The sequence below is a fragment of the Pongo pygmaeus genome, chromosome 5 (genome assembly GCF_028885625.2).
Source record: "Pongo pygmaeus isolate AG05252 chromosome 5, NHGRI_mPonPyg2-v2.0_pri, whole genome shotgun sequence".
In the NCBI taxonomy this organism is placed as follows: domain Eukaryota; kingdom Metazoa; phylum Chordata; class Mammalia; order Primates; family Hominidae; genus Pongo; species Pongo pygmaeus.
Window position 1 is genome coordinate 155626543 of NC_072378.2, and position 23038 is coordinate 155649580.

The 23038-nt window shown below is 42.3% G+C and overlaps 1 protein-coding gene across 10 annotated transcripts in view; it reads left to right on the forward strand.

The window, feature by feature from the left end:
* Positions 1–23038, forward strand: part of TIAM2 (TIAM Rac1 associated GEF 2) — a 267112-nt gene that overhangs the window by 82812 nt on the left and 161262 nt on the right. For 5 of the 10 annotated variants that reach the window (XM_063666750.1, XM_063666740.1, XM_063666743.1 and 2 more), the window contains one exon: positions 16292–16382. The gene's annotated coding sequence lies outside the window, so the exon portion shown is untranslated. Of the gene's footprint in view, positions 1–1343; positions 1418–2625; positions 3235–3658; positions 3724–15196; positions 16383–18009; positions 18200–23038 lie in introns of those variants that run through there. The other 5 variants (XM_063666747.1, XM_063666739.1, XM_063666752.1 and 2 more) reach the window with 5 other exon arrangements.

Consider the following 23038-nt stretch of genomic DNA (forward strand, 5'->3'; position numbering starts at 1 on the left):
CTATCCGGTGTTGATGACACCATTATGATACCAGGTCCTACTTCAATCATGCACTGTCATGCCTCAGCAATTCCTGATATTATTATTGATTTGTTGATATGGATACAAGGGATCTAATGAAAAGAAAATTCCTAATGACAAACTTAATTTTGACTTCCTCTCCATATCAGAGTTAAGTTCTAAAGTTGTCCTTTGTAAAATAGTGCACCATGACTTTAAAATATCTGTATAAGGTTTAAGAATATTAATTTTATTTAATTAATTTAAAGTAATGATAAGCTTTTTTTTTTGAGATGGAGTCTTGCTCTGTCGCCCAGGCTGGAGTGCAATGGCGTGATCTTGGCTCACTGCAACCTCTGCCTCCCAGGTTTAAGCAATTCTCCTGCCTCAGCCTCCCGAGTGACTGGGACTACAGATACCCATCACCGCACCTGGCTAATTTTTGTATTTTTAGTAGAGTTGGGGTTTCGCCATGTTGGCCAGGTGGGTCTCAAACCTCCTGACCTCAGGTGATCTGCCCGTCTTGGCCTCCCAAAGTGCTGGGATTACAGGCGTGAGCCACCACACTTAGCCTGTAATGATAAGCTTATTTAAAATGTTCTTCCAAATTATTATCAAGAAGGCTTTTTCTTGTATGTTTATTATGTTCTTTCTAAGGGACTAAGAGACTGTTAGTTCCCAAAGTCATTGATGCACTTTAGTCTTCAGAGCTGATCCCAGTGGTCTTTGAAATAGCGTTAGAACCTCTGAGGATTCAGCCTGGGTGGAGACTCCGTCTCAAAAAAAAAAAAAAAAAAAAGAACCTCTGAGGATTGTCAGCAGAGGGTGGAGATGAGGCCTTCACGACCACAGCGTTGGGGAGTCAGAGGGTGGAGGGGCAGCTGGTCAAGTGGTGAGTGGTGAATGGGTCTTGATGCAATTCTGGATAAGGACAGTGGGTGCACCCGCGGCTCTGGACCAGGGTGGCAGGGTGTGGTACAGGGCCAGAGGGCAGTGGGCTGGGAATGCAATCCTGGCGACTCCAGGTTACTCTCTCACAGTGGGAAGGGACTAAATGTAGGAGGCTCGGGGAGGCTCGGTTGGATTAAATGTTCAAGTTGGACAAAGTAAAAAGAAAAATTCTCTGCATAATTATTAATAGTACAGAATGTTTTCAAAACCATGCTAATGATCATACGAACATTTTTAATGTAGCTATGGTCTGTTATAGCTAGATGACGATAAGCTAAATGGAATATTGGCCTTTTGTGCTGTTACTTGGGAATGAAAAAAAAAAAGAAAAACCAACAACCAATTCTTCAAGACAGCTGTCATCCTTGTGTTTTTATTTTACTTTTCTTAAGGATTGGGCCACAGTGACTCTACCGTAGCTCTCCTCCCCTGATCCCGCTGGGGAGTCCCTAGGATTTTGAATGAGGTGAGAACAAAATTTGACAGAAGAATTAGTGTGTAATAACACAGAAGGAGAGAATAAAGGTTGAAGATTCCTTATCTGAAATGCTTGGGACCAGAAGTGTTTTGGATTTTGAATTATTCAGATTTTTGAATATTTGCATATACATAATTAGATAGCTTGGGGATGTTACCCAAATCTAGACATGAAATTTGTTTCTGTTTCATAGATACCTTATGTGCATAGCCTGAGGGTAATTTTATATTTGAAAGAATTTTGTGCATGAAACAAAGTTAATGTACATTGAACTGCTGCCAATAAGCAAAGGTGTCACTGTTTCAGCCACCCATGTGAACAATCTGTGGTTGTTTACTATCACCATTATTCCTTAATTTGTATCATTACCGATAAGTGATCATTTTCATATGACATACTATCAATACACTGAAAAAATAACGTGTAGCGAAGCAACAGCGTAGCATCCCCCGAATACCCACATCAGCTGTTAAACTGCGCCAACAGCAGACAGGGCAGGTTTTCAGTCTCCACCTGCGACGCTGTGTTTTGACTAGAAGCGTCTGCGTTTTGACTGTGACCTGTCTCACGAGGTCAGGTGCAGAATATTCCACTTGTGGCATCATGTCGGTGCTCAGATAGTTTCAGATCCTTCATAATAATTGGGTTGGGGCATGAAGCATGGGGGATGGAGCTTCCTGGGGTGGCTTGAGAGGTGGGAGTGGGTGGAGCATTCGCTCAGGGACCTGACGTCTCGGCTCAAATTATATTCCTCTGTGGCATTCCAAAAATCAATAAATGTGGGTGTCATCCTCTTCCCACCCTGCACCATCTATAGTCATTTTCTCAGTGAGGTTTTAGTTATTCATCCTCATGAAATAATAGGTAATAAAATGCCTATGGGAAATATGTTGCTAATTCCATGCTGAAGTAATTAAAATTAAAGGTCTGAAATGCTTTCAGTAGAAGGAAATTCTGCAATTATGGCTTAGGGGGAAGTACAAAGAATTTAGGCTTAGTAATTGTAATTTGATGCTAATTGGTATGGACTTTCTAATTTGTTTACTGAGAGAGGTGGGGATTGGTTGCTGGGTGGACAACTACAAGAAGAGCAAAATCCGGAAAATATAACGTAGGTCAAACCCTTAGTCACATCCCTGCTACTCAGTGTTTGAAATTCACATCCTTTTCTTTTCTTTCTTTTTTTTTTTTTTTAGACAGAGTCTTGCTGTGTCGCCTAGGCTGACCAGTGCAGTGGCATGTGATTGTGGCTCACTGCAACCTCCACCTCCCAGGTTCAAGCGATTCTCCTGCCTTAGCCTCCTGAGTAGCTGGGATTACATGCGTGCACCACCATGCCTGGCTTATTTTTGTATTTTTAGTAGAGACGGAGTTCTACCATGTTGTCTAGGCTGGTCTCGAACTCCTGACCTCAGGTGATCCACCCGCCTCGGCCTCCCAAAGTGCTGGGATTACAGGCATGAGCCATAGCGCCTGGTCGAAATTCGTATCCTTTTCTACAAATTCCTTTTATTTCACATATGTAAAGTTTATGAATATATTTGTCATAACTCATGCTAATTTATCAATAATTCCCATCGTTTATTGTACATTGGGCTTGAAAAACAGGAAGCTGTTTATTCTATAAACTCCTAAAGCATGTTCACTACTTTTTTTAGTGATAGGTAATTTTTTTTTTTTTAAAGAACAGGAACCCTATAGGCTTAGCCTTAGGCTCAGCTCAGAAAAGGATCTATAAAAACTTACCATTCAGAAGGCTTCCATGCTAGCCTGGGGTTGGAGGAAGCCTCAATGCCCTAAATAAGGTAATTGCTATTGATTTTAGAATATTGCAAAAATATTTTTAGAATATTACTATAGATATTGAAGCACAGCAATCTCCAAGTCTGATTGTGCTGCCTTCTCAATTTTCCCTTTGACGTACAATTTACTCACTTACTCAGTTCCTAGAGAAATATTTTTTAAAAAGGGTCTCAGTATTTCTTAGTAACGGACATTTAGGCCTGGCCTTGGTATTACTGAGTCATCTTGTTAGCCTTGTGCTTGTTAAAAATATTTTGAAGGTTTTATTAGTGCTGCTTACCATGGAAGAAAGCCTGCATTTCATGGCAACGATTAGAGAAACCAGGACGGGAGGAGAGAACTAACATTTATTATTTAACTTTCTTAACTTGTCATAGGGCACTGTCTCAGGTAATTGAAAGATATTTTCTCATTTTGTTTTCACAGAAGTCCTGGAGGGTGGTCGTAATTGTTTTCATTTTGCAGGGGGGAAATTAGTTGTAGAGAGACAGGTAAGTGACCCAAACCCTACCAAGTGGCAGACCTGGGGTTTGCCTATAGCGCCTCACTGGCCTGTTGATTCATGGGGCTGGCATTCTTATGAATGAGCTGTTTCTACTTTGAAAACACACTTTAGGATTTAACAAGTAATGGTGTAACATGTAACTGCTTTGCAATTAATCCTTGCTCAATATTGATTAATGGTGACAGTCTAGTCCTGTGGGAGGGGCTCACTGATTGCTGACCTCTGACTTCTGCTTTGCTTTCCACCTTGACTTTTTTTTTTTTTTTTTTTTTTTTGAGACAGGGTCTCACTGTGTCACTCAGGCTGGAGTGCAGTGGTGCAGTCACGGCTCTTCCTGGGCTCAAGTGATCTTCCTACTTCAGCCTCCCAAGTAGCTAGGACTACGGACATATGCCACCATGTTTGGCTAATTTTTTTAATTTTTTTTGTGGAAATGGGCTTTTGTCATGTTGCTCAGGCTGGTCATGAACTCTTGGACTCAAGCGATCTGTCCGCCTAGGCCTCCGAAAGTGCTGGGATTACAGATGTGAGCCACTGCGCCCAGCCTTGAGTTCACTTTAATGAAAAAAGCACAAGTGACAGCTTGGACTTTAGTAGCTGCCAGCATTAGGCATCCTGATCTGCTTTTCTGCTTGTACTCACGTCACGCATGGGACCATCAGACTTGGTGCTTCTCTGTGTCTTTTGTGGTTTCAGGCTTCCTGGTTTCTCTGTCATTTTACCCATGCTGTCCTCCTTATGGGGATGCTGGGCCTCCCTGGTTCCTCATGTCCAACTCGGACACATTCTTCAAGGCCAGGCCAGCCAGCAAGGCTTTCCAGCTCTGCCCTGACATCATCCCGCCTCTGTCTGAACCCCTACCCAGGAGAGGTGCTCTCATGCTCGGTGATCCTAACAGCCTCTGGCAGGCAATCTTTCCTGCTCCCAGCCTGCTCTCATTTAATGGGTGCAGCATCTGCCTTTATCTCTCTGGAAGTAGATTTCACACACTCTCCAAATCCTTTTTAAAGTTCTGAAGTTTGTTTCATTACAGAAGTTGATGTTTTCCATTAGGTGTGTTTTGTTTGCTTCTCCCTTTAAGCTGGATCCCAAATATATCTTCCTCTAGTTAGAGTTGATGATGTTAGTGGTTATTGCTGCCTGAAATCCTGTTTCAGATACATTTAATGGATTTTCTTGTGTTTTTTGGTGTTTTTCTTTTTTTTGTAAACCAAGGATAGTTTCTTTCCCTCATTCCGGATGACCAGTTTATCTTTGTTTCTTTGTTTTTGTTTTTTTGAGACAGAGTCTTGCTCTGTTGCCCAGGCTGGAGTGCAGTGGTGCGATCTCGGCTCACTACAACCTCTGCCTCCTGGGTTCAAGTGATTCTCCTGCCTCAGCCTCCCGAGTAGCAGGGATTACAGACACCCGCTACCATGCCCAGCTAATTTTTGTATTTTTAGTAGAGACTGGGTTTCACCATGTTGGCCAGGCTGATCTCAAACTCCTGACCTCAGGTGATCCTCCTGCCTTGGCCTCCCAAAGTGCTGGGATTACAGGCGTGAGCCACCTCGCCTGGACCCAGATGGCCAGTTTATCTTGCCTCTTTCTGGAATTTGTCAGATGTCTTTGCTGTCTTTTTTTCCCCCTTTGGCTCTAGGTCCTTTGATAACTGGTGCTGTGCCTGATTCCTCCTTGTGTAATTAATGCACAGTGCCTAGCACACCAACCTTGCTAGAAACTGGGACAAATGTTACTGCATGTGAAATGAGTGACTTGTCAGCTATAGTCAGTACAGCTGGGGGTTCAGATGTTCATCTTGTGAAACTTGGAGCTGACTCTTTATGGGTCCTAGCATTTGCTTTGTTCAAAAAATTTCTGATAGAGGCCAGGCGCAGTGGCTCACGCCTGTAATCCCAGCACTTTGGGAGGCCTAGGCGGGTGGATCACTTGAGGTCAGGAGTTCGAGACTAGCCTAGCTAACATGGTGAAATCCCATTTCTATTAAAAATACAAAAAATCAGCTGGGCGTGATGGCGCACGTCTGTAATCCCAGCTTCTCAGGAGGCTAAGGCAGGAGAATGGCTTGAAACTGGGAGGCAGAGGTTGCAGTGAGCTGAGATTGCGCCACTGCACTCCAGCCTGGTTAATAGAGTGAGACCTTGTCTCAGAAACAAAAAACAAAAATCTTTAAAAAACCCCAAAAGTTTCTGATGTGGATTTGCTGCTTGGATCGTTCTGATGATGGTAGAATGAAACAGGAACAGCTCTCTGACCCCTGGAAACTCTCATGTGTTCCTTTCAGTAAAATTCATTGATGAATCAAAACCCAAAGTAGCCCTCTGTCAAGTGTTTTTCTCACTTGCCAGAGAGGCACGTTATCCGCTTTGTGGCTGTCAGCTTTATCCTCGTTAGCATTGTTCAAAACCTTATCTCTGATGTCCATACCAATGACACAGGTATCACAAGGGCCTTCTCAGTGGGCTGGTGCCTCTTTATGTCCCTTGAACTGGTTGTCAGTGGGAGGAAATGAAAACACTTATGGAGAGTGCTTAAGAGAGAATTTATTACAAAACTACGTTTTGTGGGCAAGGTGTGTAACCACAGGTTTTCTTTTTCTGAGATATTTGGCTTTGGACAGAAGTTTAGGTAAAGCAACATGGCATCCTTTTTTTTTTTCCTTCTGAGAGACAGAGTCTTGCTCTGTCCCCCAGGCTGGAGTACAGTGGCACAATCTCTGCTCACTGCAACCTCTGCCTCCCGGGTTCAAGCGATTCCCCTGCCTCAGCCTCCTGAGTAGTAGCTAGGATTACAGGTGTGTGCCACCATGCCCAGCTAATTTTTGTATTTATAGTGGAGATGGGGTTTCACCATGTTGGCTGGTCTGGAACTCCTGACCTCGTGATCCGCCCACCTCAGCCTTCCAGAGTGCTGGGATTATAGACGTGAGCCACTGTGCCCAGCCGCAACATGGCATCTTCAAGTGCCAGGTCAAGGATGGCACCTTTTAAGTTACCCAGAAAGTACAGTTAGTATGTTGCTATAAAGTAGCTTTGGAAATAATGCTTCCCATCCTGACCAATATCCCCAGTCTTGGGATGAACCTCTGAGATGTCCCCAGAGGGCAGGGTGACAGTTGAAGTAGATCTTGAAATGTACCTTGCCTGGGATGAGCTCGATTCTTCTCTGGCGAGGTCTGTAGCACTCACTTTCTCAGCTAAGCTCATTCCTCTGAAATCATTGTTTCCTGGAGGTCCACAGTGAGGGGGCCAGTCAGGAAACATTTCTTTGTTTAGTGAATCGTTAGCTTTTGCTTTGTCTACAGGAAGGAAAAGTGTGACAGCTTTGAAAAATCAGGAGGGTAAAATATTTTAACCACCCTTGGTGTCATTTGTGGCAGCCTGTAGCATTAGAGCCTTTGAGAACAGATCTTTCCAGATTCTGCTTAAGTCCAGGGATTCTGTGATCACAGAAATGACTGGCATCTCCATCTGCTCATGCATTTGTTTGTTTCTTCCTTCATTGATTCACTTATTCCCCCCGCCCATGTACTTACAGTCATTCAACAATTATCTACTTTCAAGGCATTGGGAAAGGGATCATTGGTCACACTGTCTTTATTATAAATGAGTCTTCTGAAAAAAAAAAAGCCGCAATGTATTTTTCCCATAACATGCCACTTTTCAGAAATTATGTCTAGTCTTGGAATGAGGTAAAGTTACCCTTTGGAAAATGCACCTGGCTCAGTCAACTGAGCCCTGAGATAAAGCTAGGAGTCCCTGTCCAGCCATGGTTAACTTCTGAGAACCATTCACACAGAGCCCAGGCAGGCAGAGGCTCCCTGAAAGCCACTTATTCCACAGGTACTTGTTGAGGGCTATTTAACCCACAGTTCCATAGAGATGGCTCAGCCTCCGTGAAAGGTTTGAACACATTGCTTGATACAAAAGTGACTGAGGAATTTGTTTGGTGCTTGCCCTTTCAAGTGATATGTGAATGTTTCTTTCTTGTTGTCAGGTCAGTAAATCTCTCGTTTTTTTCCCCCTGACTTTCCCTTAAGGAGCACTTGAATCCCTCTTGTAGGGTAGCTGCTGCTTGCATTTTTGTTCTCGCTCAAGCCACCTTTTTCATCAACTGTTGTGCCAATCTTCTGCCTCAGTAGTTATTCAGTGGTCCTCCATTTGGTTTTATTTATTCACCTCTTTCATCCCTATGCTGCCTCAGTACTGAAAAGAAACACTTTGCTCAATCTAAGTATGGGGTAAAGAAAAGGATAATATTGTACTAATAGGCCAGGCGCAGTTCCTCACACCTGTAATCCCAGCACTTTGGGAGGCTGAGGTGGGAGGATCACTTGAGACCAAGAATTCAAGACCAGCCTGGGTGACATACTGAGACCTTGTCCCTACACAAAATCAAAAAATAGCCAGGCATGGTGGTGCATACCTATAGTCTCAGCTACTCAGGAGGCTGAAGTGGGAGGATTGCTTAAGTCTGGGAGGGAGAGGCTGCAGCGAGCCATGATCATGCCACTGCACTCCAGCCTGGGCAGCAGAGCAAGACCCTGTCTCTAAAAACTAACTAACTAAATAAAATAGGCCAGGCACGGTGGCTCACGCCTATAATCCCAATACTTTGGGAGGCTGAGGTGGGCGGATTACCTGAGGTCGGGAGTTTGAGACCAACTTGACCAACATGGAGAAATCCTGTCTCTACTAAAAATACAAAATTAGCTGGGCGTGGTGGCGCATGCCTGTAATCTCAGCTCCTCGGGAGGCTAAGGCGGGAGAATCACTTGAACCCAGAAGGCGGAGGTTGCAGTGAGCCAAGATTGCACCATTGCACTCCAGCCTGGGCAGCAAGAGTAAAACTCCATCTCAAAAAAACCCCAAAAAACCCCAATAAATAAATAAATAAATAAATAAATAAAATATCGTAGAAGTGCAAGCTGTTCCTTTAGTGAATGGATAGATATCATGTCTTTTGGTAGTTCCTTTAGCTGTTATAAAGTAGGGTATTTTGCCTATTGTAGAGAGAGAGCCTTACTATACTTGGAGCTTGTATTGGTGAAGCTAACTAGGTGGGAGGTTCTCACAGATGGTGAGGGATATGGAAGGGATAATCCAGAGTCCCTGCTACTTTTTAACACTCTCTCCCCAAAATCATTCTCTTCTATTTGTTTATGAATCTTATTCCTTCCTTCTTCTCTCGCCTCATCTATCTTTGCCAGGAGTGATGATGAGATGGTTCTGAGTATTGATTGACAGGGCTGGAAAAGAAGTAGAGATGAGGCCGGGCAGGGTGGCTCACGCCTGTAATCCCAGCACTTTGGGAGGCTGAGTCAGGTGGATCACCTGAGGTCAGGAGTTCAAGACCAGCTCGGTGAACATGGCGAAACCCCTGTCTCTACTAAAAGTACAAAAATTAGCCGGGGATGGTGGCGGGCACCTGTAATGCCAGCTACTCAGGAGGCCGAGGCAGGAGAATCACTTGAACCCTGGAGGCAGAGGTTGCAGTGAGCCAAGATCGTGCCAGTGAACTCCAGTCTGGGCAACAGAGTGAGACTGTCTCAAAAAAAAAAAAAAAAAAAAAAAAAAAAAGAGAGAGAGAGAGATGGGCAAGACACTTATTTCATAGGATCATAGGAAGGAGGAAGAGGGAAGCAGGCATTTACTGCTGCGGCCGCACAGCTGGTCTCCTGGCCCCGTGCAGCTTTATTTCTAATGTGCAACGTGATTGTCTGCCCCTGTTGTCCACAGGACTAGCCTGCTGCCATAAACATGGTGCATGTTGTAAATATTGCACAAGCCTCCCCAGATACTAAATACGCGTAATTCTTGGGGCATGGATGGTGTGGTTCATTTGGAAGTGATGAGGAATTGTTATATTGCTGTTCCCTAATGAAGAAAGTCACTTTGCCCAGTGAGTTTTGTCTGTCAACTGGATGAGGATCATCCCTCTGTCTGGAAGCCAGAATTCAGTGGCAGCTTTTAGATACCAATGCTAAGTCAATTTCTTTTGTCTTGGCAAGGGATGGCATAGTATTTCCAGAAGTAAAGTCTTATATGCTGGACAGTGTGGCAACAGATGACATACGAAACCAGATATATGTAGCCTTAGGGCTTCAGGGCAAATGCACCAAGAGAACCAGGCATAAACCTCCTGGCATTTTCTGGCCCAGCCATGGGAATCCTAGTGTCACGTCAGCTGTACTATATAGGTTGAAGCAGAATCAAGGTGAAGGGGGCATAGGGCTGCCCACCTCCCCTTCCTAAGAGGAGTGTCAGAGAACTTACTGACCTGTTTTAAAACATGAATAGGATCCTAGTGGAGAAAGACCCATTCTGATCTACCTGGGGCACTGCATGTAGGTAATTTTTGTGGTGTGAGTGTTACTATTCTTGTATTTGAGTCTTACTCGAAGACAGGGATAGGGGCCACTCCGGTGGGGTAGGGGCCACTTCACAGCCTCTTACCCCCACCCCCAACCATGTTCCCCAACACACGTGTTGGGACTAATGGCTTGCTTGTGTACAGGCAAGATAAAAGCAAGCTGTGTCACCATCGTATTTCCAGCACTTAGCATAGTGACTTGAACAGAATAGATATTCAACAAATACTTCTTGAATTGAATGTCATTAACTAAAAAGTAGTGCTAACTTTTGTTTCCTTGAGTTTTGTCACTGGATATGTGAACCCTTGTGGGACTCCCAGGAAAGACTTACTCTAAACAGAGGCCAGACTGGCTGATATGACCACCAGCCTTGGGAGAGCAGTGAACAAAATGGATATACCTTGTTTTCCTTCTAGCTGGTCATTGATTTTTTTTTTTTTTTTTGGTGTTTCACATGGGCTGTTTTATAAATAACAACGGTCTTTTTGTAACTTGGCTTACAGTACACAGTAAATACTGTGCTCCATGTGTATAGAAGTCTGTCCTTTGGGGAGGATAGACTGAAACTTGCCGTTTTCATTGTAATTAGTCATCCCTTTGTCATGAATGGCAGCTTCTCTCCCATTCTATAGTCTGCTGGGTAACTCTACAATTTTCCTTTGTTGAGTGCAGCATCTGATTCCATTAGTTCTTTGTGCAGGAACAGTGCATTAGTGTGGATGTGGGAGGCTGGTGAAAATTGTTATTTAAGGCATACCACATTATGATGTAGTCTTACCTAATGCCTTGGAATAAGAGTCACAGACTGGTTTGTTCATTATGTCTGAAATCTCTACGGGCCCTGAGTGATGAGATAATAAGTAATCCACCTGTAAATGGAGACTCTGGAGGGCCCAGTTAGATCCTACAAACCTGGGTCACAAGAGGGGTTAAGGGAGATGGGAGTTACATTTCTCACTCCCAGTCCTGGAAAACATCCCACTTTCTGTATTGTTTTCTTACAAACATTGAGTTGAATCTCTGAATTGATAAGCTGCCTAGCTGATAATGAGGCTAAAGTAAACCCAGCAACTTTAAAACATGTTTTAAATTCAGGGAGATGGTGGCTACAAAGAAGATATAATTTGAAGAAGGCATGAATTTGAGAGAAAGTTTTTAGTAACAAATGCATTCTACTTACGTAGAGGTGGGAGGCATGTTTGAAGGGCACAGGTTAAGTAGTAACTTTCTCTCTCCTTTTCCACCATTTCTCATTGACCTGCATTGACAGTTGTGCTGAGTACTGTGGGCTTGCACACTGGTTCACGTGACAATGAAAGTTTTATAAACTCTGGGTACTCTGAACTTCACCCAGTCCCTGGCAGTAGGCTTCTAGATTGACTAATCATGTAGTATTTCTTAGATGTGGCCATTAAAAAAAAAAAACTTCGTGATGTAGTTGAAGGTCTGGATTATATTCAGCTTTCGAGTAGGACATGGGGCAGAATCCCTAGCACTGTAAAAATATAACCACTTTTCATCACAAAGCTCAAGGGAAAAGAATGTAAGGTGTGTTCATGTTAAATTAAAATTACACTGATGTCATGGTGCAAGCAGGCAGCTCCAAGGCTGCGGGACTGGCTGGTTTTCATGCTGATAAAAGCATGAGCCATCAATCTGTTGATTGATGACTCTGTCCACACATGGTACCTATGTGCTGTGAGAGATACAAGCACTCTTTGTATAAGCAAAAGCATAGCATTGCTTGAGTTTTATTATAGATATAGTTTACCTAGCACCACCTTGGATCTCATAGACTCACATACTCAAGGTGCCCTGTTTGATCTTTCTGTGGTCACAAGATATTGCAGTCCTGGCCCACTGCGAATTCTCCCTTAAAATGGGACCTTCCCTGGCAGCGAAGCCCAGTCTCCACTGTTGAAAGAATAGCCACTTGCTGGATTGCAGTCCGGCTCAATGAAGGTTCATTGTTCACGTGGCAGTGGAACATATGAGGAAAGTAGAGAGGGTCCTGAGGAAGGTGCTGAGATCCAAGGAAGAGCATTCTTGGAACCAGTAACTTGTCATGCTGGAAACAGAGCTGTTGTAGCTGTTTGGAGATCTGAGTTCTAGTCTTAGCTCTTTCCCGCTGTCTACGTGAGAGGTCTACTTGATCTCTACTGGACTTCACTTTCTTCATCTGCAAAGTGAACAGGGATGAAGTCAATGTGCTCTAAGCTTAAATATTCTATAATCCTGCTTAAAATCATTTCCATCCAAAATGACCTGTAGTTGGCCAGGTGCGGCGACTCACGCCTGTAATCCCAGCACTTTGGAAGGCTGAGGCGGGTGGATCACCTGAGGTCAGGAGTTCGAGACCAGCCTGACCAACATGGTGAAACCCCGTCTCTACTAAAAATACGAAAATTAGACAAGTGTGGTGGTGGGCACCTGTAATCCCAGCTACTCGGGAGGCTGAGGCAGGAGAATTTTTTGAACCCGAGAGGCAGAGGTTGCAGTGAGCTGAGATCGTGCCACTGCACTCCAGCCTGGGCAACAGAGTGAGGCTCCATCTTGGAAAAAAAAAAAAAAAACCAACAAAAACCACCAAAATGACCTGTAGTTAAGCTGCAGCTTCCTCTTTAACTCAAATTATGGCGATATGATGGAAAAGCAAGCCAAGCCACATCTTAATCACGTTGTATTAGCAATTTGATGAATCAGTTACTTCATGAACACATTTATTAAGCACCCATGAGTAAGGAATTGTGTCAGACACCAGGGAAACAAAGTACTTAACTTTCAAAGCAGTTCTAGTAAAGGGGAAAGATAAGTGAATTCTAGTAAAGGAGACAGATGAGTGAAAAAGAAATAATTGCGAGGCAATTGCCTCTATCAGAAAGAGTGGTGAGGTGAAGGAGGGAGCGATAACCCTGTGAGTTTTGGGGTATGAAGGTAGGTGATCAGAGGAAGAGACACTTAAGCTGGGTCTTGAGGGGTAATTAGGAGTTCTCCAGGGAGGTGTTCCCTGTAGAGAACAGTATATGCAAAGGCATAGAAACCAAAAAACATGAAATAACATGGTATTTGGAATGAATATGTGGAAAGTTCTGTCATGTAACAGATGCTTGAGATCCAACATTATTATCATTGGAAACACTAAAATATGGCAGATCTTATATTTTATAGTTTTCAGTGAGTAAATAATCATTTATGAGGCCATCAGTAAAATATTACAATTCTTAGTTTTTAAAGATTGTTAGTATGATGTATTTAGACAGAGTCCAGTGAAGCTTCATTCAGTTTTCTATTCTTATCATTTGAAAATATTTTTTTCAGCTGGGTGCAGTGGCTCACGCCTGTAATTCCAGCACTTTGGGAGGCTGAGGCAGGTGGATCACTTGAGCTCAGGAGTTCGAGACCAGCCTGGGCCAACATGGTGAAACCCTGTCTCTACTACAAATACAAAAATTGGTCAGGCATGGTGGTGGGTGCCTGTAATCCCAGCTTCTTGGGAGGCTGAGGCAGGAGAATTGCTTGAACTCGGGAGGCGGAGGTTGCAGTGAGACGAGATCACGCCATTACACTCCAGCCTGGGTGACAGAGTGAGACTCCATCTCAAAAAATAAAATAAAATAAATAAAAAATTTGTCCATACTGGGTTAATGACAAAGTGAATTAAAAAGTTTTAAATAAATATGGAATGTATTCTATAATGTAGGCATTCTTGACCAGATATAACAAATTTCTGAAAATGTTCTCTGAACTAATTATGTCACCTTGGGCAAATCACACTACCTCTTTGAGTTTTAAATTCTCACCTGTAGAATGAGGGAAATGGGTCCATCCCAATCCTGATATCCTAATCCTGATATCCTATAAATGAAAACTGTTCTTTTTAGTATGCCAGGTTATATAGGTGTATTTCTTTTTCTTTTCTTTTCTTTTCTTTTTTTTTTGAGATGTAGTTTTGCTCTTGTTGCCCAGGCTGGAGTGCAATGGCATGATCTCGTTCACTGCAACCTCTGCCTCCCAGGTTCAAGTGATTCTCCTGCCTCAGCCTCCTGAGCAGCTGGGATTACAGGCATGTGCCACCACGCCCGGCTAATGTTTTGTATTTTTAGTAGAGACGGGGTTTCTCCATGTTGATAAAGCTGGTCTCGAACTCACGACCTCAGGTGATCCGCCCACCTCAGCCTCCCAACGTGCTGGGATTACAGGCGTGAGCCACCGCACCCGGCCCCCGTGTAGGTGTATTTCTATAGCATGAGTCATTGTGATAGTCAAACCTTTCTCAATAGTGACCATTTACAGTGAAAGTCTAGTTGTGGTTTTTTGCTACTTTGAGTATGTCACATGTTTCAAGCAATTTAAGTATTTTATGTGCATTATTTCATTAAACACTTAGTTAGAATAACCCTGTAGTGTAGATCATATTTCCATTTCATAGTTGAAGAAACCAGAGGCTCAGACAATCTAAATAACTGGGCTGAGCTCACTGAGGTGGTAATGGAGTGGCTGGGGTTTGAACTCCAATCTCAATCCCCTTGCTGTAAGGCAAGCTTGTCCAACCCATGGCCTGTAGGCCACCTGTGGCCCAGGATGGCTTTGAATGCAGCCCAACACAAATTCGTAAAATTTCTTTAAACATTATTAGACATTTTTTGCGATTTTTTTTAAAAGCTCATCAGCTATCATTAGTGTTGATATATTTTAGGTAGCACCCAGGACAGTTTCTCTTCCAGTGTGACTCAGGGAAGCCAAAAGATTGGACATCCCTGCTCTAAAGTCTGCATTCTTTATCAAGGACTGCGTTCTGAGTTAAGGACACATGGTTATTGCCATAATACAGTATATTGTGTATCACAGAGTTAATATCATGCCTTCTAAAAAGGTAAGTCTCACTCTGAAAGCAGTCTCTTTCACATTTTAAACAATGTAAAAAAAAAAGGTACTTTCTGATGTGTTGACTAATGGACCATGAATTTTAATATATAACCAGGTAGCATATCAAATACAGGAAGAAAGTATTATTCTCCATAATAGGAGAGGATCCAGAAACCACCTGTTTTTTTTTTTTTTTTTTTTTTTTTTTTTTTTTGGTGGTGTTTATGGGGGGCATATGGAGTCTCTCTGTCACCCAGGCTGGAGTGCAGTGGCGCCATCTCAGCTCATTGCAACCTCCGCCTCCTGGGTTCAAGCGATTCTCCTGCCTCAGCCTCCCAAGTAGTGGGGACTACAGGTGTGAGCCACCACACCCAGCTAATTTTTGTGTTTTTAGTAGAGACGGGGTTTCACTGTATTGGCCAGAGTGGTCTCAAACTCCTGACCTCAAGTGATCCACCCACCTTGGCCTCCCAAAGTGCTGGGATTATAGACGTGAGCCACCGTGCCTGGCCTCATCTGTTTAATAAGTTATGAAATGCTGATCCTTTGGCACTACCCACTTGAGTTCTGCTCCAGAATCCATAATAATGGCTCAAGACATGGTGTTTCTTAGCTGATCCCTCTGCCTGGGGGATCATTTCCCTAAGTTCAAATACCATTCAGATTTCAGGCTAGTTGTCATTTCAGAGAGCCAATTCCTGATCTTCCAATTTAATTTAGCCACTTGTCACTCACTATCTCATTGCCCTATTGACTCTGCATTGCCTGTATCACTCTAGGATATTTTTCTTATTTATTTATTGAACTGTGTATTTCTATTTGAATGGAGCTCAGTGAGAGCGAGATTTTCTCTCTTATTCACTGCTTTATTTCTAGCATCTGGAGTAGCGGCTTGGTCATAGTAGGCTTGCTCTGTCTATCAATCAATCATCCATCCATCCATCTGTCCGTCCATCAGTCCCTCTGTCCATCCATCCATCTATCCATGTCCTATCTGTCTACTTATCATCTGTATTTCTTTCTTTCTCCCCTCCCTCCATCCCTTCTATCTTAAGATGGTTCAGTCATGACACTATGGAATGAAGCAGTAAATCTACAGTAAATCTACAGTAAATCTGCTTCTCCAGTTAGGATGTGGGAAGACCTTTTTTCCTTTACAGTTAATCACTTAACTCTTGATTTCTCTTTCAGATTCTTCCTTCTTGTATCAAGCCCAAGATACAACAGAACGCTGAGAAACTGAGCTTCAATGATAAAAATCTGATTTTGAAAAATTATTTCTCACTGCCTCTGTGTTTTTGTTTTATTTTGCCAGGGCTATATGTATGAATGACAAGGATACCTTCAGCCAGCTCATTCTGGATGAATGAATGATTACACTAAGCGTCCTCCACATTCCTCTGTGGGTAAGTTTGAGGCACTTATATATCTCAGAGGCTTTAAAAGCATATGTCAGTCTGTATTTCTTTGCTTAATCACCACATTCTCACGTAGCTCTGTTAATTGCACTTTGTATGAGAAGTTGAGTGGGGAAAGCCAACACAGGTTTGCTGAATGCTGATAATTGAGGTTCCTGCAAGCGACAGGGCTCCAGAGCTCAGTAGATTATTACAAAAGCACTTGAATTGGATATGCTGGATGATCCACTCAATGTGGAAAACGGGTATGCCAGGCCTCTCTGGGACCTTAGGTGGAGAGGATGCAGCCTGGGAAGCTTTAGTTTCCGTCCTTTTATGTGCCACATACTGATAGAGCACACACTTAAACTCCAGACCAAATAGGACCTCCTGCTTGAGAACACAGAGAGCATATAATTTCTAATTGCAGTTGTAAGATCAGGTAAGCTCAGGGGATGTGGATTTTAGGAAGCCACTGAGGAAAGGTCAGATTCCAACTGTGACCTTAAGGCTGTTTCATTCCGACTGAGGTGTTTTACTAATTGGATGTGTTGGCGTCGCAGGTTAAGTACTAAAGCAGGAAAGCTGAACAGTTCCCCAGGGACGTTTGAAGTGGTGGCAGGTAGTTCCCCGGACTGTTTGCTGTGTCTGGAGTTCATGCGTGCTTAGCTGAAGCACACTCAGATAAACATAACCTTCCCAGGCATAACCTTCTGCTGTTTGATTTAGATTGCCCCAGCTTTCCTTGGCTTATTGCTTCATGCTTTTTGGGTTTCAGCTCAAAGTACTCCCTCTGAAGGACCTCTAACCACCCAATCTAAAGGACACCCAGCCACTGCTACCACGCCACGCTCTTAGTTCCCTGCAAAGTCCTTGTCCCTCACTGATCGTTTTCTCCTTTGCATATTTATCTATCGGCTTGTTGTCTGTCTCTGCCTTCCTTAGAGCAGAAGCTCCACAAGGGCAGGAACCTTCTCTGCCCGGTTCCTCACCTGTCTCCAGAGCCCACAACAGGGTCTGTTGCACAGCAGATATGTTTCGTCTGAATGTATGAGTTGAACAGTTAAATGAGGCTCATTGTATAAATTGTTCAGTGTCACATGGTGAGATATTTATTCACACTGGAGGATATTTAAAAGGTTTGTTTAAACATTTTTTTGAAATGTGAATTCCTCCCTCACTTTATGATCAAATTTAACATTAGATTACATGCAAACAGGAAGTTGTCTAATATCTCTGGGTTTATTTATAAATACATATTAAAGCTAGAAATTTTGATCCTAATTGGTAAGCTTTGTTTGTGTTGACCTTTTTTTTTTTTATCATCTACATTGAAATATCCAAAAGTAGTATCTAATTAGCCTTGGAGAGGTGTTTATGCTTTAACGATGTTCAAAACTGCAGCTGAAATACACTATTTGGAAAGTCTAAGGTCTACAGTTATTTGGAGTCAGACTGCCTGAGTTCTTTGAATCCCGTCTCTGACATTTTCTCGCTAGTGACCTGGAGTAGGTTATTAATGCTATTTTTTTTTTTTTTGAGACAGGGTCTCGCTCTGTTGCCCAGGCTGGAGTGCAGTGACGTGACCTTGGCTCACTGCAACCTCGACCACCCGGGATCAAGCAATCCTCCCACCTCAGCCTCCTGAGTAGCTGGGACCACGGGCCCGCGCCACTGGGCCCGGCTAATTTTTTAATAATTTGTAGAGACGAGGTCTTGCTATGTTGCTCAGGCTGGTCTCAATCTCCTGGGCTCAAGTGATCCGCCCACCTCAGCCTCCCAAAGTGCTGGGATTACAGACAGGCGTGAGCCACCATGCAAGCTGGGTAGGTTATTTAACCTCTTGATGCTTCACTTTCTTCTTATATAAAATGGGGGTAATAAAATTTTCCTTGCAGAATGATTATGATTAAGTATGTGAGTATAGGGGTTATATAAATTTCTGCTGTTTTATTTAGTATATACTCAGATTTTTTTATATTCAATATACAAATTAGGTTTAAAAGTAATATATTTGCTCATGCCTATAATCCCAGCACTTTGGGAGGTCGAGGTGGGCGGATCACCTGAGGTCGGGAGTTCAAGACCAGTCTGACCAACATGGAGAAACTCCGTCTCTACTAAAAATACAAAATTAGCCGGGTGTGTTGGTGCATGTCTGTAATCCCAGCTACTTGGGAGGCTGAGGCAGGAGAATCACTTGAACCTGGGAGGCAGAGGTTGTGGTGAGCCGAGATCGCGCCATTGCACTCCAGCCTGGGCAACAAGAACGAAACTCTGTCTCAAAAAAAAAATTATATATATGTATATTTGGGTACTGCTCATTAAATGGTAACAGAAGTTTGAAATTTGTTTTGTTTGCATGGAGAATTTGTTTTGCATTGAAAACAACAGTCCATTCATGAGATCACCAGAAAGAATAGACTTGCCTATAATAAGTTATACTTTTAATAAGTAACAGTAACAATAAAACTGTTTGCAAACATGCCATTTTCTGTGTGTATAACAATATAATTGTCTTTTTGGTATCAGGCAGACCTGGTTTGAGTTTTCCAGTTGTGCTTGTTTTGTGGCCTTCAGTAAATTACTAAACTTTGCTTGGCCTCGGTTTCCTCATCTGTAGAATAATGATAATAATACAGTTCAAAGAGGATTGTTGTGAGAATTAAATATGAAAATGTATGTCACACTCCTGGCATGGTGCCTACCTCACAGTGTAGGTGCTTAGTAATCCTGAGTGTCCTTCTTTCCCTTTCTCCAGACCGTAGATGTAAGATGCACGTTGATAGCCAGAGGAAGGTGACTGCCACTGGGGAAAGTGTGGAAATGGTCCCGTATGTAACGATGAAGGGAGTGGGCTTAGCTTAGCAAGTGGTAAGCTTAGCAGGGAACCCAATTCCGACCTTGAAGTGTCTGAGCAGATGTCATGTGTAAGGGGAAGCAGGGATGCTGTGTCTGATCTGCCTCTGCAGGAAGCACTAGGACCTGCAGGTATCAGTAGTGAAAGGCCACTTTGGGTTTCACGTGAGGAAGACTTTCCTATAGAGCTGTGGAAAGATGAAATGGTGCCTCTTTGCAATAATGAGCGTCTCAGGGCTGGATGTAGTGTCTGAAGACTGGTTGGCTGCAGATCAAGAGCTCTGTAGAGAGGATTCCTCCACGCACCAGGAAGGCAGATGACATGGCCTCTGCGGCCCTTTTCAATGCTTGTATGTCAGTGGCCCTCTTTCTAAATTCGTGCCTGATTATCTGCTTTTCTAGGCCAAGTTGGTTGTATGCCCCCAGAAACCTAGGATTTAGTCTTCTGAAGTCAGGGAGTTGGGACTGCTTATTGTTTTAATTTAAAATGTTTTTAGGATTGAAAATTTTTGCGTTTGTATTTTGTCATTTGCAGCAGAGGCTGCAAACTGGTGAGTTTTGGGCTGGGTCTGGGCTGTGGATAACCTTTGTTTGGCCTAGAAAATGTATCCCTGATCACTGTGTTAACTAAATTTAAATTGATTGCCTACGTTAAAAACTAAGAATTTTACAAAAAAGCCAAATTTTTAGTGTTTCTTCAAAATGTGGGATTATCTGGCAACATTGGGTTCTACCTTCTCAGCTGGCAGTGGATAGCTGAAGCTGTGTAGATGGTGGCCTTTTGATTGGGTCATGTGTCAGCTGGTTTGCCACAGTCCCCACCACGCCACACAGTCTTCCCATCATCAAATGTCAGTTGTCATTTTTCATTTACTTGTTTTCTTTTAGTAGAATTAGGAGAAAACTGAAAGAGTTATTTTTTCAATGTCCATAGTAGTAGTGGAAAAACTAAAGATATTTTCATAGTTTCAAACTTCAAAAAAAAAATAGAAGAGGGTATATTTTGGATGTATGCCGAAGTATACTTGTAGAAGTCTAACTTGCAAACAAATGGTTTCTGTGTCTTTAGACTGCATGACTCAGTCAGGCCTGCTTCACTCAGAATTCTTTTTTTTTTTTTTTTTTTTTTTTTTTTGAGACAGGGTCTCACTGTTACCCAGGCTGGGGTGCAGTGGCGCTATCTCAGCTCACTGCAGCTTCAACCTCCTGGACCCAAGCGGTCTGCCCACCTCAGCCTCCTGAGCAGCTGGGACTATAGGCATGCCCCAGCATACCTAGCTATATCTATGTGGGTTTTTTTTTTTTTTTTTTTTTTGTAGAGATGAGGTTTCACGATGTTGCCCAGGCTGGTCTTGAATTCCTGAGCTCAAGTGATCCGCCCGCGTCAGCCTCCCAAAGTGCTGGGATTACAGGGCATGAGCCACCGTGCCTGGCTTCGCTCATACATTTAAATAGCTCTGAAGGTATCTGAGTGTGACCCCTAATCTGGACAGTTAAATTTTCCCTCTGTCTTCAGATGTGACTCATTTCCTCCCTCTTCTTCAGTTCTCCATGGACAGGGAGAAGGAGTTGCCTGGCAGCATATCTTTTTTGCCTTCCCTAACATCTACTGTGGACTCCTGGCTTGGTGAAATGGGGACAGTGTGTAATTTGCACATGTCTGTAATCTATGGAACTAAGTTCCATTCTGCTTTTTCCAGTGGATCCCCAGTCCTCCCTAGACTTCATGGCCCCAAACAGATGGAGCCTGTAACCTCGTTGACTCCGAGTGATATAACCGAGAGAGTGGGCTCAATGCCTATTAAGGCACAGATTGAAGTTTTAGGACTCTGTTCTTTGTGCATTTTGATGTTTAGTACGAACAGAATCTGGCTTTGTTTTGCTTTACAAGAGTGATTCTGGCTTCATTGTGAAGAACTTAGCTGGAGAGAGAGCAGGGAACATCCATGGTAATTAACTTCAGTTTTTTGTAGGGTGGTTGGGTGGAAGAGAGGAGTAAGATGTGTGTTGATAATGATGGAAAGACTGATCAGTGGAATTTTTAGAATGACTGATTTAAAGTTGCTGGAAGGAGTTCTCATCTATCAACTGGTTACTTACCGATGGAATGTGCCCCCTAACAGATCTGTGAAATTTCCATCACTCAATGTATTTAGGTAAATGAGAGTGTCCCCATCTGTCAGGATGCTGTAGGAGATTCCTAAATTAGAGGGAAGATTGGGCTAGATAGATGACCTCTCTGGTCTCTTTGGAACTCAAATTCAATTATTCTCTGAATTAAACTTATTAGGAATCTTCCAGCTTGAACAATTTTACTTCAGTCCATAAAGAGAAAATATTAGGAGTTGACTGAGAGGCTGAATATAACATTATAACTTTAACTACAATTAGATCTGGGCAGATTGCTTGCACTTTTTTCAATGTTCCAATATAACCCTTCAAAAATGTTGTAAACAGATGTACCCAGTAGCTAGTATTTATAAGCCGGGATTTTACAAGCATATTTCCTAAAGGATTTTTTTTCTACCAAAAACTTTGTTTTACCTTAGCCAAAACTCATTTTGTAGGTTTCTTTTTGGGTAGCATAATAATACAGATGTTGTCATTTACATAAAAGTATTATCTGTTATTCTTTGTAAAGCATTCTATTTAATTTCAAAACTTAGGATTTTGTACATTATCATTCATTGTTGTTTGTTAAGGTGTATTTAATTTGGATATAATGACCTACAGAAAAAGGTCACTTTAAAGAAAACTTTTTAAAAATGATTTTTAAATTATGCATAATAGATGTACATAGTTCTGGGATATGAATGGTAATTTAGCACATTCATATAATTTGTAAAGATCAAATCAGTGTAATTGGGATACCCATTACCTTAAATATTTGTATTTTCTTCATGTTAGAAACATTAGAACTATTCTTTTATGGCTTGTTTGGAACTTATAATACATTATTGTAAACTAGAGTCACTCTACTGATCTAACACTAGGTTTTATTTCTTGTATCAAACAGTATATTTGAACCCATTAATCAACCTGTCTTCATCCTTTCCTTCCTACCCTTCCCAGCCTCTGGCAACCACCAATCTACTCTCTACTTTCATTAGACTTACTTTTTTTTTTTTTTTTTTTTTTAATCTCCCACATATAAGTGAGAACATGTGATATTTGTCTTTCTGTGCTTGGCTTATTTCACTTAATGACCTCCAGTTTCACACACGTTGCTGCAAATGACAGGATTTCATTCTTTTTATGGCTGAATAATAATCCATTTTATATATATATATACCACCTTTTCTTGACCCATTCATCTCTTGATGGGTACTTAGGTTGATATATTTTGGCTGTTATGAATAGTGCAGTAATAAACATGGGAGTGCAAATACCTTTTTGATATATTGGTTTTCTTTCTTTTGGATCTATACCCACTAGTGGGATTGCTGGATCATATGGTAGTTCTATTTTTAGTTTTTTGAGGAAACTCCAAACCGTTCTCCATAGTGATTGTACTAATTCACATTCCTTCCAAGAGTGTACAGGGGTTTCCCTTTCTCTACATCCTCTCTAGCATCTGTCATTGCCTGTCATTTTTATAAAAGCCATTTTCACTGGGGTGAGATGATATCTCATTGTAGTTTTGATTTGCATTTTTCTGATGATTAGTGATGCTGAGCATTTTTTCATGTACCTGTTGGCCATTTGTATGTCTTTCTTTGAGAAAGATCAGTTCAGATCTTTTGCCCATTTTTAATTGAATTATTTGTTTTTTGCTATTGAGTTGTTTGAGTTCTTTATATATCATG